At 31.9% G+C, this 12371-nt stretch overlaps 1 long non-coding RNA gene across 1 annotated transcript in view; it reads right to left on the minus strand.

Annotated features, from left to right (window-relative positions):
- Window positions 1-1008: 1008 nt before the first annotated feature.
- The window catches only part of LOC148276238 (uncharacterized), a 50205-nt gene continuing 38842 nt past the window's right edge, over window positions 1009-12371 (minus strand). Inside the window, exon 2 of the long non-coding RNA XR_015823823.1 lies at window positions 1009-1380. This is a non-coding gene — a long non-coding RNA (uncharacterized LOC148276238). The remainder of the gene's footprint in view (window positions 1381-12371) is intronic.

Below are 12371 nucleotides of genomic sequence, written 5' to 3' on the forward strand. Positions count from 1 at the left end.
TAATTTAAAATACGAAAATGGAAAGACGCCCCTGTTCCGATTGGCGCCGCCGAATTTGCGACTGTCAATTTCAATTATGTTTTGGAGATTCTGTGTAAGTATTTGAATTACAAAAAAAAAAACACTTTTTGAACAATGTTCAAATTTTCAGTATGTTCAAATGTTTGTAGACAAGCTGGATTTCACTCCCTGAGGAGTTATTAGCCCTTTATAACACAGCTTCTTTAAGATCCAAAAAAAACAGGTGTTTTGGTAGCTTTCTGCAAATTATAAAACACGCACGTCTCTAAAACTTGCTTATTTCTCTTTCATATAATTTATTTATTTATTTGATGGACTTATGTAGTTCATTCTAACGATGGTAAATACAATTTCTTATGATAAATACAGGCACTAATGAAATGAAATTAAAGCTAGGACAAAAAAAAATACTACCTCAAGACAAGATCCGGTTTATCTAAGTGATTTTTTAAATTAACATTTTACAACAGAGATGAAGAACATTTAAGAGAAGGTAATATAGAAGTCTAGGCATCTACAGGGGTTTTTTTTTATTTTTTTTTTATTTAAATTTTATTGATAAACCCTTACGGGTTACATACATTTAACAAAATATTTTCACTTTTAAAATTCAAATTCTACTGTTAATAATAATATTTTTAACATCTTTTGTAAAGGTTGCCCGAGTCTTTTGTTTAGTTTTGTCTGGTAGTTTATTGTATAATTTCAGTCCATGGTTTATAAGTCTCGATTGTCCTTTTCTCGTTTTAAAAGATTGTATATGATATTTTTCTGAAATTCTCGTATTGTGTTCATGTTTACTACAATTTTTTTCAAGTTTTAATTCTTCGTCTACAATTACATCAGTGGCTAATTTATGAATAAATTTTAAAGATTCTAGTTTAAAGAGTTCAGTTACGTTTAATTGTTTAGTTTGTTCAAAAAGTTCTTTAGTTGCTGTTAGATAGGGAAGGTCATATACTAACTTTAATATTTTATTTTGCTGTCTTTGTAGTCTGTTTATGTCATTTTGATATCCTGTTCCCCATAGTAGTTGCATATAACATATTTTAGTTTTAACATATGCTTCATACATTAAAATTTTTTCCTTTATTGGAACAAAGTTTTTGATTTTAAAAAATAGACTCGATAAAGTTGCCACTTTGCTAATTAAATTGTTGATATGAATTGTCCATGTCAATTGTCTGTCTATTGTTAGTCCTAAATATTTAACATGTTCAATTTCAGTTAGTCGTTCATTATTTATGTAAGCATCTACTTTGTGACATTTTTTTCTAGATTCAAAATGGATAATATTGCATTTTTTTTCATTAAGTGTAAGTAAGTTTGTGTTTGTCCATTTAGTCAATATAGTAAGGTCTTCGTTTATGTCATTGTTTGTTAATACGTCTGTTTGATTTTTATAAAAAAGTCCAATGTCGTCGGCATACATAATAATTTTCCCTTTAAAATTATACAGTGATAAGTCATTAATATTTAAAATATATAACCCGTTATGACCCGTCAATGGCTGGTTTAAGTGGCCACTTTACACACTGTGTAACATTCACCATTCTGCCTATATTTGAACATCTATATTCCTTCAATTATTTCATCTGTTGATGTTTGTGAAGTTAAAGAGCTGAAACCTTTATTTATGCGGGTGAGATTCATCTAATTGAATTATTTCACCTACATACTAGGCAGCGCCTGAAAATATATTTTTTTCAATTTCTATACTTCTTCATGGACCAGGTAATTTATCAACAATATTTTGAGTTTGTCTAAATTTTTGTAGACAATTTTATTTTCTGATCATGCCACGTCTTCTTAGGTCGTCCTCGTCTCACGTTACCTTTCATTTTTTTTATATTTCATCTCTGTCTACCCCTACGTGGAAATGGCGTGATTGTAGTAGCATTTTAATGCGTAGATATGTGTACCATGAGGTGCTATACCCGTCGGTCCATACCGATGTGCCTATCTCAAAACTTGAAGGAAGGGGTCGGTAGTGTATCTTTGTAATCGCTCGGGAGAATTTATTTTCAACTATACCGCCATGGTGAAGGTATGACGTCCTTAACTTGCCATTGTAAACGCGGCCCAGGTGGCTCGCCAACACACAAACTCCACAACACACGAGAACAATGTAATTAAGGCTCTAAGTCCCCGGACCGACTCAGTATCCCAGTGTCGTCTAAATTGAAAAACAATTCGATGGGTCAATAGGGCATATTATTTAGAAACACTACACACCAGTCAACAAAACATTCTCCAGCGCGGTTATTCCAAAAGTAAATATCACATAATGTGTTCACTCTTATAAACTTCAAATTTTACAGAATAAGACGATGAAAAAATCAATAAAAAAATATATATCCAAATGCAGGAAGAATGTTTAGGAAAATGTATATGCGAAAGAACAGCTAAAGAGCATCACGACGCGAACGTTGATTTTTTTTGCACTTTTATTATAGTATATATGTATACAGGGTGTTCTTTAAACCCTGTCACATCCGAAACCACGATGATCAGTATGGGCAAGAAGACATATAAACACATTAAAAAAATATTTAGAACGAAGATTTTTTTAAAAAATAAAATAGCGAGAGGGGCGCGGCGGCGCGGTAAGCGGTGTATCAGACTCCCCCTCCCCCTCCTTGTTTCTCCTCTGCAGAAGTAAGCAACCATTTGTTTTTTTTTAAATATTTTAATTTTGCAAATTTTATTCGTTTCGTATGTATTTTAATGTGCCAATATGCCTTCTTGCTCATACTGATCATCGTGGTATCGGATGTGACAGGGTTTGATGAACACCCTGTATACCAGTGGCGAACCGTGATTTATTTTTATCGGCAACCTACAAAAAATATTCATTAATTTGTACCTACATATAAATACATAATATGTAAGTAATATAACTTAAAAAATTCTGAGGTTCTGTGAAAATCAACATAACCACATTTTTTTATTTTTTTTATATTTTTTTTATTTCAAAATACAAAAATGTACAAAAACACAATTGTATTCCCATGAGTTAGCAAACTCATTCTGGGATTGATACAATTAAAGATTATTAGATAAAAATAAAAATACATTTAGTTGAACATAATTAAAACAAAAATGGACATATCTCGGAGACCTTTTTAAAAACAAATTATAATATATTATTTAACATTAAATCATTAAATCACAAGTATTCTTATATTATTAACCGTGCGATATACGTAGCTTTATTTTATACTATTTTGATACGATACTAATACAAAAGTTTATTAAAAAATACCTCAATGACCACTGACGGCTCCTGACCGAAAACATTGGCAGTGCATTTCTTTACATTTTGTCAACTTGTATATTATTTCGTTCAATAATATAATAATAATAATATGATAGGTCTGACGTGATAAACGAGCAATAGTATGACAGCCCGCGCATCGGAACCAGAAACGCTAAATGCGCCCAACATAATACGCACGTTATATTTAACTAAATTCGTACTAATATCATGTCATTGCGCGTGTTCAAAGTGACATTATAAACGAACTTCAAATCTGCGCATGCGTTGGCAATGCTTGGAATATGTATATTATCTTATCCCTCTAACGCACAATTCATCGGTATGAAGCATTGTCTGTCTCGCTCAAATGACGATTTTAGGAGATAGGATATATTTCTTACAAATTCAGGGTAAAAGATTGTGCAAAACAGAATATGCACTGGGACGATTGCGCATGCGTAGATAAGATGAGAAAATCGTCCGCTAGAGTCGATTTCGCTAGATCTTTTGGCGCTAGTTGTTAACGAAAAGGCGGACTGTAAATGAAAATCGAATTCATTCAGTTTTGTGATTGGGAAATATTTGAGAAAGGATAGGAATATGGAATGAATACCTACCTTTAATATGATCTTATTGTTCTTCAATTTCTGGCACTGGATGACAAAATGAACTATAAAATATAACAATGTTTTCCACGATGCGCGACGATTCCAACCACTTTTTATCCGATTTTATGTCAAGTCAAAAATGTTGTATTGTTTTAGTTCTAAATCCGAATCTTCTAATTTTGAATATCTTCTATCTTGATGTTAAGTAGGTACCATAAGGATGGGTCAAAGGAAGGATGGGAACGAAAGGTAATCGGCCAGGAATAGTTTCGATAAATGCTGTTATTTACTTAACACTAGTTTTGAATATTATGATGTTTATGTGTATAATATTGCAGCGAATCCCTGTTTCTTTGTACATATTTTTTAAATTTATTTTATTTAGTTCTAAGATTAACATAGTCTAAATATATTTACAACACAATATTTACATCTATACTTATTCTAACATTATTTATCACTATCATACACTGAATATCCTAATTTATAATATTCACTGTTTCATATGTACATTTTCATTAATTATATTCACTATTTACACTATATATTACCTAATATTTTTCACATATATACTTTTTACATTTAATTTTAAATATATTTACATTTATTTCATTTTTTATGCTTTCTGGCATTTCCTCAAATAATTGTATTCCCTTGTACATAAGGCAGTTCTGGGACATTGCTTTTGATTTCTTTTCAAGTCTAATATTTTAGATCCTCTTGTTGCATAGTTTCTATGAAAGAACTCATTATTTTTAGTTTATTTTGAAAATATCTCGGAACTATTCCTTTAATAATTTTGTTTATTTCATGGATAACATATTTTTACTATCAATAAAATGACTAATTATTTGCACAAAATTTACTAGGCAGTGCACTGCACTCACGCACATACTAAGGAACCGCCTCTCTCAATGACATTCAGTAGATATTTCCATTATGATTTCAATGTCAACACTGAGCACTGGCCGATTCCTTTTAAATTAATAATGTCGAAAAGGGCCACTGCAAACACCACATGTCTCATGTGATACATACTATGTCAATGGTATCCTATCAAAGAAAAAGAGTCCTTCGGAAATAATGTTCAAAATACTAGTTTCCAAATAGAGAATCTTCAAATAATAATCGTAATCTGCAAGCTTGTTTTAGTACTAAAAAAACACGACTAGGTTAAAGACGTAAATATAGTGTACTTTTTTGTATGGAGTAATAAGCTTAGGTAATCGGCTAGTTTTATCGTTCACTGAGAACGGGCTGGGCGCTAGCGCGCACTTTATAGATATTTTTTGTAGGGAGATATAAACGTTGGTTGTGATTTATAATAAGTGACAATTATTTTATTTATTTTCCCATAAACATAGTTACTATAAAACATTATTATCGAAAGTCAAGTATAATGCTAAGCTGTGCATAATCGCTTATTTGACGATTCGCCCATGGTATATACAGGTTGGCCGGAGAAGTAACGTCCAAAGGTAAAATGTAGGGTAATATTTATTTATTTATTCATATGTTTTGCTTACAAACTATGATTAATAATAAAAATAATGTGACCTCACTGGGGTTTCCGTGCCGAGGACACTTCAAAATATTTTTTTTTCAAATTACATTTAAGATTACACAAAGAAGACTAACTTAAAAAAACAAAGATATTAACGTTAATAATTAATGTAGGTTAAGTGTAAATAATCAATGTAATGTATAAGAACCTGCTGACGAGTTGTATGTATGCAACTCAGCAGGACTTTAATTTAAGAATATTTTGTAATATATTTTGAAAAATAAATAAAATAAACCAATATTCAGACAATTTAAAACAAGGTATTTATGTACATCTATATTATTTATATACAAACACACAATGAAAATAACAAAAACCGACATAAGCTTTACTTGTGAGCATGATAGCATCCATTACTTCTAGCTCCACTATCATTTTTTAAGCTTAACAAAAAGGAAGTTATAGATTTCAATTGAATAATAAATCCTTTGTTTAGTAAATGTAATATATTGCATCCCGTCATCCACCTCAAACCCATATTCTCTAATTAACCCAAGTTAAATGTCTCATCTCCTCCAAAACCAACACCCACGCTCCCCACACCCCAAAAAACACTCATAAAAACCCCAAACCCACGTAACACAATTTTATCGAGATGATTTATTAATTTTTGAGAGTTTGACCGGATCGTGTTTTATTTTAATTTTTATTAATTTCTGGGAGGTTTTTCAGGATTTTGATTGTAACTCATTATTTTTGAATTGTACTTTCCACGCATAAAATAATCAGTTTGTTACATAATGAAAGATACAAAAGTTTTGACCTGAAATACAGAATTAAAGTTCAGTGAGTCAGACTTGAACTTTCGACTAAAATTAAAAATCTAAAAAGGCAGGTCCTTTGTTTCTCAATAACTTTGAAAACTGCACTAGACTCTAAGCTTTTGTTACAAAAAAATACAAAAAAAATAGTACTTAATTCGTTGAATAATATATGTCGAAAAAATATTTTTGATCGGGCTGTTAGGCAGCGCACCAAAAACAAAAGTTGTTCCAAAATGACAACATTAAAAAATAATATTAATAATAAAAAAGTGAACACCTCTGCACTATGAATAAATGAAATTTAAACTTATTCAATATAAAACGAAGTTTTGAAAATTGGTTTTACATAGTTCACACGTGTTCTGTATTACGACACTCACACCTATCGGGTTCGTACAGTACGTGACACGAATGCAAAACTATGCCACCTACAATATTTGCAGAGGCATTATTTTATTTCTTTATGTTTACCCGTCAACATATTTCAACTCTGGCAAGCTCCCACTCTCTTAAACGTGAATATTGCACAGCAAAACAAACCGTTACGCCGTTTCCCCGTAGGGGTAGATGGAGAGGACAGAATGCCATGTTTATTTTATTTATTCATTTTTTCCATTATAAACAAAGATAAATAATAAAAATAATGTGACCTCACTTGGGGTGTCACCCGTGCCGAGGACACTTAACAATATTCTTTTTTAATATTTGTACATGTAAGAATAAACAAAGAAGACTGTAACTTTTTTTTTTATATTTATTTGATTTAATAGCATAATTATACATTTTACAAATTAAAAAAATTTCACTTGTTATATTTTTACTAAAACTAAAATCCCACCAAGCCACTTTTTGTAGCTTGTTGGTGAAGATTATATTTATACTGACTTAATAATATTATTTACATTTATAAAAACAATGAATTACATATAAAAATTAACAGCCGGAAAGATCAGAATAAACATGTTTATACAAATAATAATATATAAATTTATTTTTTAAATACAAGAAAATATATGAAAAAATTAAATATTTACACCTAAGCACATTCACATATAAATTCTTGATCGAGTAGCCACTCTCTTATTTTGCTCTTGTTACAATGTGAGTTAAATTTAAGTTCTTTTGGTAATAAATTAAAAATTCTAGATACTAAAATATTTGAGAGTTCTATTTCCATATTTATTGCATACTTTTGGTACTACCAAGCCATCATTGTATAACCTTTCCATACAGACCCGCTTCCTCTACATTCACACATCTTCTCATGCACGCCGCTGATTATTCCCACTCTTGACATGTCCATCTTCGAGTATTTGTTGGACTTGATCGCGCCATGTCTTTCTCGTTCTTCCTCGTTTTCTGCATCCATCAACATTCGCACTGTAGATCCTTTTAGCCGTTCTTTCGCTGTCCATTCGCTCTACGTGTCCAAACCCCTCTCTTGATTTGTCGATAATGCTCGCATTAGCCGGACATAGTTTACGGATCTCGACATTTGTGCACCTATTATAAATCGTTTAAAAAAAACCGCACATTCGCCTGAGAGATCGCATTTCGACAGCATTCCACCTTCTTTCATAATTATTTTTCCAATTCCATGCGATAGGGTCAGCACAAGAACTCATAAAAAAAACATAGTAAAATACTTGTCAACATAATTTTCGTCTGGAGAGTACAAATAGGTGAACTTGATGCAGTTTTGAATCCTGTTTTCAAATTCGGATATTCGGAATATCTTTATCACCCACATAATTTCTTCAACGCCATGGACAATACTCCTATTCCATTAATAAGAATCCCAACCGTCCACGCGCTTAGTAGCTGCAAGACGTATTGTAATCTAATTCCTTTAATAATTATTGCACTTAATTTTTTTAACAATTAAAAAAATGTGTAAATGAGGGCTAGATTTCTTGCCGTCAACATGCGCTTTGTAGCTGCAAGACGCGCTGTAATCAAGCTCCTATCTGTTACAATTTTAATTGATTTTAATTTGAAACGAGTAATTAGAATCCCAACCGCTCGTGCGCTCTGTAACTGCAAGACGTGCTCGGATATTTATTGATTGAACAGCGCCCTTGAGGCGATTATCACAAAAATGGCGCTATATTGTTCGCGGTCTGGCGGCATTACGCGGCCACTCGACGCATGCGCGCAGGCGGGATGTCAGACTCTTGGACACAGTACGATGTATGCAAACTTGGTTATTATATTATAATTCTACGCGCATGGCATATACAGAAGCGTGCCGCACCTACAAGGCGATTACATGCCGCTTCTCGCGTCCAAATTAAGTCGTAACGCATCACACTTGCGACGTACTGGGACTAATTAAAGGGACTTCAGAATGCTAATTACTTTTTCCTAAGATGGTAATTAGTGTGCATGGCGCTGTGATGACGCGTATCGTGTTTAGCGTCACTTTGGATAGGGACGTGGACAGTAAAGCAGCTAGTCAATTGTGACAATTACAAATTATACAAAGTACAACTAAGAAACTAAACGACTCTTGATGACAGCCAGACCACTGCGTCAATCAAACTATTGTACTGTAACAATGTTTTGAGTATGTCCAAATGCTTGCAGACTGGCTGGATTTTCTCCTTAGGGAGATGTTTAAGTTTTATTTATATTTTTTTTAAAGTTTCATTTATTTTAACAAATCAGTAACATACATAATTGTATTTTTGTTCCCGCAAAGCCGAAGCTTGTCTGCGGGTTACATTATTTTTTATTTTTTTAATTTATAAGTAAGTACATAGTTTAATAATAAATGAAGAATAAAATATATTTATATGCACACTTAAGTTTCACTTGCTGTTTTTAATTAATTTTAAAAAATATATATATAAAAGAAATATTTTTTTGTTCTTATAATTTACGCAAATATTTAATCTTGACGGCCATTTTCAACGAGTTGTAAATAACTCACTATTAGAAAATGGGAATCAAGTTGGGGTAGAGTGGGATTCAAACCACGGACCTTTGATCCGTGAGTCCGAGACACTAGCCACGGGACCACAACCCGATTCTGAATTTAGGTCTAATGAATCTAATGAATTGAGCTTTTTTTCCTCACGATTTTCAGCTGGTATTGAATTATACAGTTTTTGTACTACACTCCCCATTGTTCTATCTCCATAGTAGTTCTTCTGTCGTGGCACCGTCAGCTGCTGTGCCGATACTTGTCGGGTCACGATCTGGTGGGTTACTTTGGATTTAAAACTGCAATCGAGGAAATGATCTGTCATTATCTTATACTGACACTGTTTGTTAATTGGCAAAACGTTAACGTAATCAAATAATATTTTATTGTTTATTGTTTAAATCTGTTACAACTTAGAGGAAAAACTTTTTAAGAAGGGAATTTGGAAGTCAAGACATTTAAAGGGGTTACGCCCTGTCTGGCTTCTAGTAAAAGAAGAAGTATAAAAAATTAGAAAATGTTTTCAGGCGTTGCGTAGGTGAATTGGTTCAACTGGATGAATCTCACCCACATGATAAAGGTTTCAGCTCTTTTCCTTCACAAAAGTCAACAGACGGAAGAGTTGAGGAAATTTGGATGTCTAAACATAAATAGAATGATTAATGTGTGTTAAAAGTGGCCACTTAAACCAGCCAATGACAACGTGTGTAAAAAAACACGGTATCGAAATAACACGTCTAAAAATAAAATTAAAAATGGTTTTGAACATTAATTGAACAATGTCGGTCTCGTGGTGCAGTGGTTAGCGCGTTTGCCTACCACGCGAGAGGTCACGGGTTCGATTCCCGACATGGTTGACATTAAATATTTACTTACAAAAGTGTTTTTACACTAGAATATTTTCTAGTCCCTATACGTGTATTAAACGTGAATATTTGCACTGACGCAGTGGTCCAATCAAAAATTGTCCTGAATGAACCCGCATCTTTTCTTAGTATCAGATTTCTCTCAATCAACATCAATTGGCTCATCAGCATGACTCCATCTAATATTTTCCGTCTCGTTCCACCTTCGCGATTAGCACCGGGGCTCGTCGCGAGAGAGACGGGGACGGAGATATGCATAATAGGAAAGGACATACGTTCCACTTGAAGAAGGATAAGTGCTTAGCCCATAATGAATTAGGAAAATTATTATAGGGATATAAATTATGATAAGTACCTAGCGTGATTTTATCTCATTCGATGATATTAATAGTAATTGTTTATACACTGTCGAACATATTTGAACATTAGTTACTTTTTTTGATAAATGAAAATAAAATATTTATAGGAAAAAACATCAAAAAGATTTGGTCATTTTTGACCTTCGTTTATGCGAATTTAGCAGTTTTAATTTTTGTCACCCTCGTATACGTGCATTTAGCCGTTCTAGTTTTGTTCATTTGTGACCCTTCCGTGCATTTGTTGCACAAATGTTTGTTCATTTTTGACCGTTAATGTGAATTTAGCAGTTTTAATTTTTGTGTCCCTCGTTTACGTGCATTTAGCAGTTCTAGTTTTTGTTCATTTGTGACCCTTCCGTTGTTCATGAAAAAAAGTATACAATGTCTTATTTTTAGTAAATAATTGTCTAAAACACACTATAATAGGATTGTTTTTGCGTTTTTATATCAATTTTTGGAAACAGAGTTTCATGTTTGCATAAATAACTACTAAAACCGATTTGATCGGTACATGATAAGTGATCAGTAATTTCCCATCACTAGTGACAGCTGTCATTTTAATCAACTTGTATTTTAAGGACTGAAGTTGTGTTTTAATATATTAAACTCTTATGTAGTAAAAATTACAAAATGTTTTTCCACAAAGCAAATGCTGAAACAATAAATCATACAAAATATTTTTTAATGCTTAAATTACAAATTCAAGAAGGTAAAATTAAATTGATTTATTTGAATAATCACATTGAGGTATTATATTTTATTTTATTTTATTAACATAAATGGCAAATCAGCCTTTTACAAATATTTATAATATTAACATATTTGGCTTAATATTTTTTTTCTTTTTTTCAAAAACATGAATATTAAAAACAAGATTTATAAAAATAAAAAAAAATCACACCAAAAATTATACAAGATTTATATTTAAAATAATAACCTAAAAATTATCCAGCATATTCAGTAGAAAGTTTAAATAATAAAACATTCTACAGTAAAACAACAAGAAAATCATAAGTACTGTTTCACACAGCTAGGTAAAGTGAACAAAAAATTGTATATGAAATGCATGAATAAATAAATATAATTACCATTCACCATCTTTGAAAAAGTTCAAAAGGTTTGTTCTATAGGAACAATACCCTACACTAAATATATCAGAAACGTGGGGATAACTATTGTCGAGTTCATAAAGTCTATTTAATACTGCATTACAAGTATACACTGTCCGTGAATTGTTGCTACAAAACGGTGGCACCTGTCTAGTCATTCTTCCAGGCACCCTGAAGTTGATGAGAGATAACAGTATATATATCACGACAATGGCGCTTTATAAGTTATTTACAATAATGATAATTCACCCCGGCCGGAAGCCCTTGTCAAAAACGCTCGTCCAGTTTCCGGGTCTACTTCACACACAGAACAGTGTTCTTCATCCCCCGGAAACTGATAAAAAAATATGCTAAATGGTATTTCTATTCAATTTGTGGGGTTTACGAGTAATTCGGTAAAATATGTAATTAAAATTAATTTCAATACGAGTGGACACAGTAATTAATAATAAAATTAGTAATAATAATAATAAAAATCCGTCGGATGTTAATATGGTGATACTAAATAAACAAGCTGAGTAAACATAACAAAAATTGATAGGATATTGATTTAATGCAAAACATTTTCCAGGCGGTTTGTTCCAAAACATTATATTTATCTGGAGCGGGAGAAAAATGATTCAGGGGACGATTTTTTTTTTACTAAATGTTATTAAATATTTGTTCTTCTGCCAGTTCTAGTGCCAACACTGAAATTAAATATTTAGGTGTAATGTTAGATTCAAAACTTACATTTCACCAAAACGCTAAGATGGTAATAAATAAGATTGCAAAAAAAAATATCAATTTTGGGAAGGATCAGAAGATTTATTGATAAGGACTCTTGCAAAACTATTTACAAAGCAATTATTGAACCACACGTTAACTACTGTAGTAGCATTTTATTTTTATCAAA

This window comes from Micrasema longulum, unplaced genomic scaffold, assembly GCF_059751315.1.
Source record: "Micrasema longulum isolate JH-2025_06_02 unplaced genomic scaffold, ASM5975131v1 h1tg001257l, whole genome shotgun sequence".
Lineage (NCBI taxonomy): Eukaryota > Metazoa > Arthropoda > Insecta > Trichoptera > Brachycentridae > Micrasema > Micrasema longulum.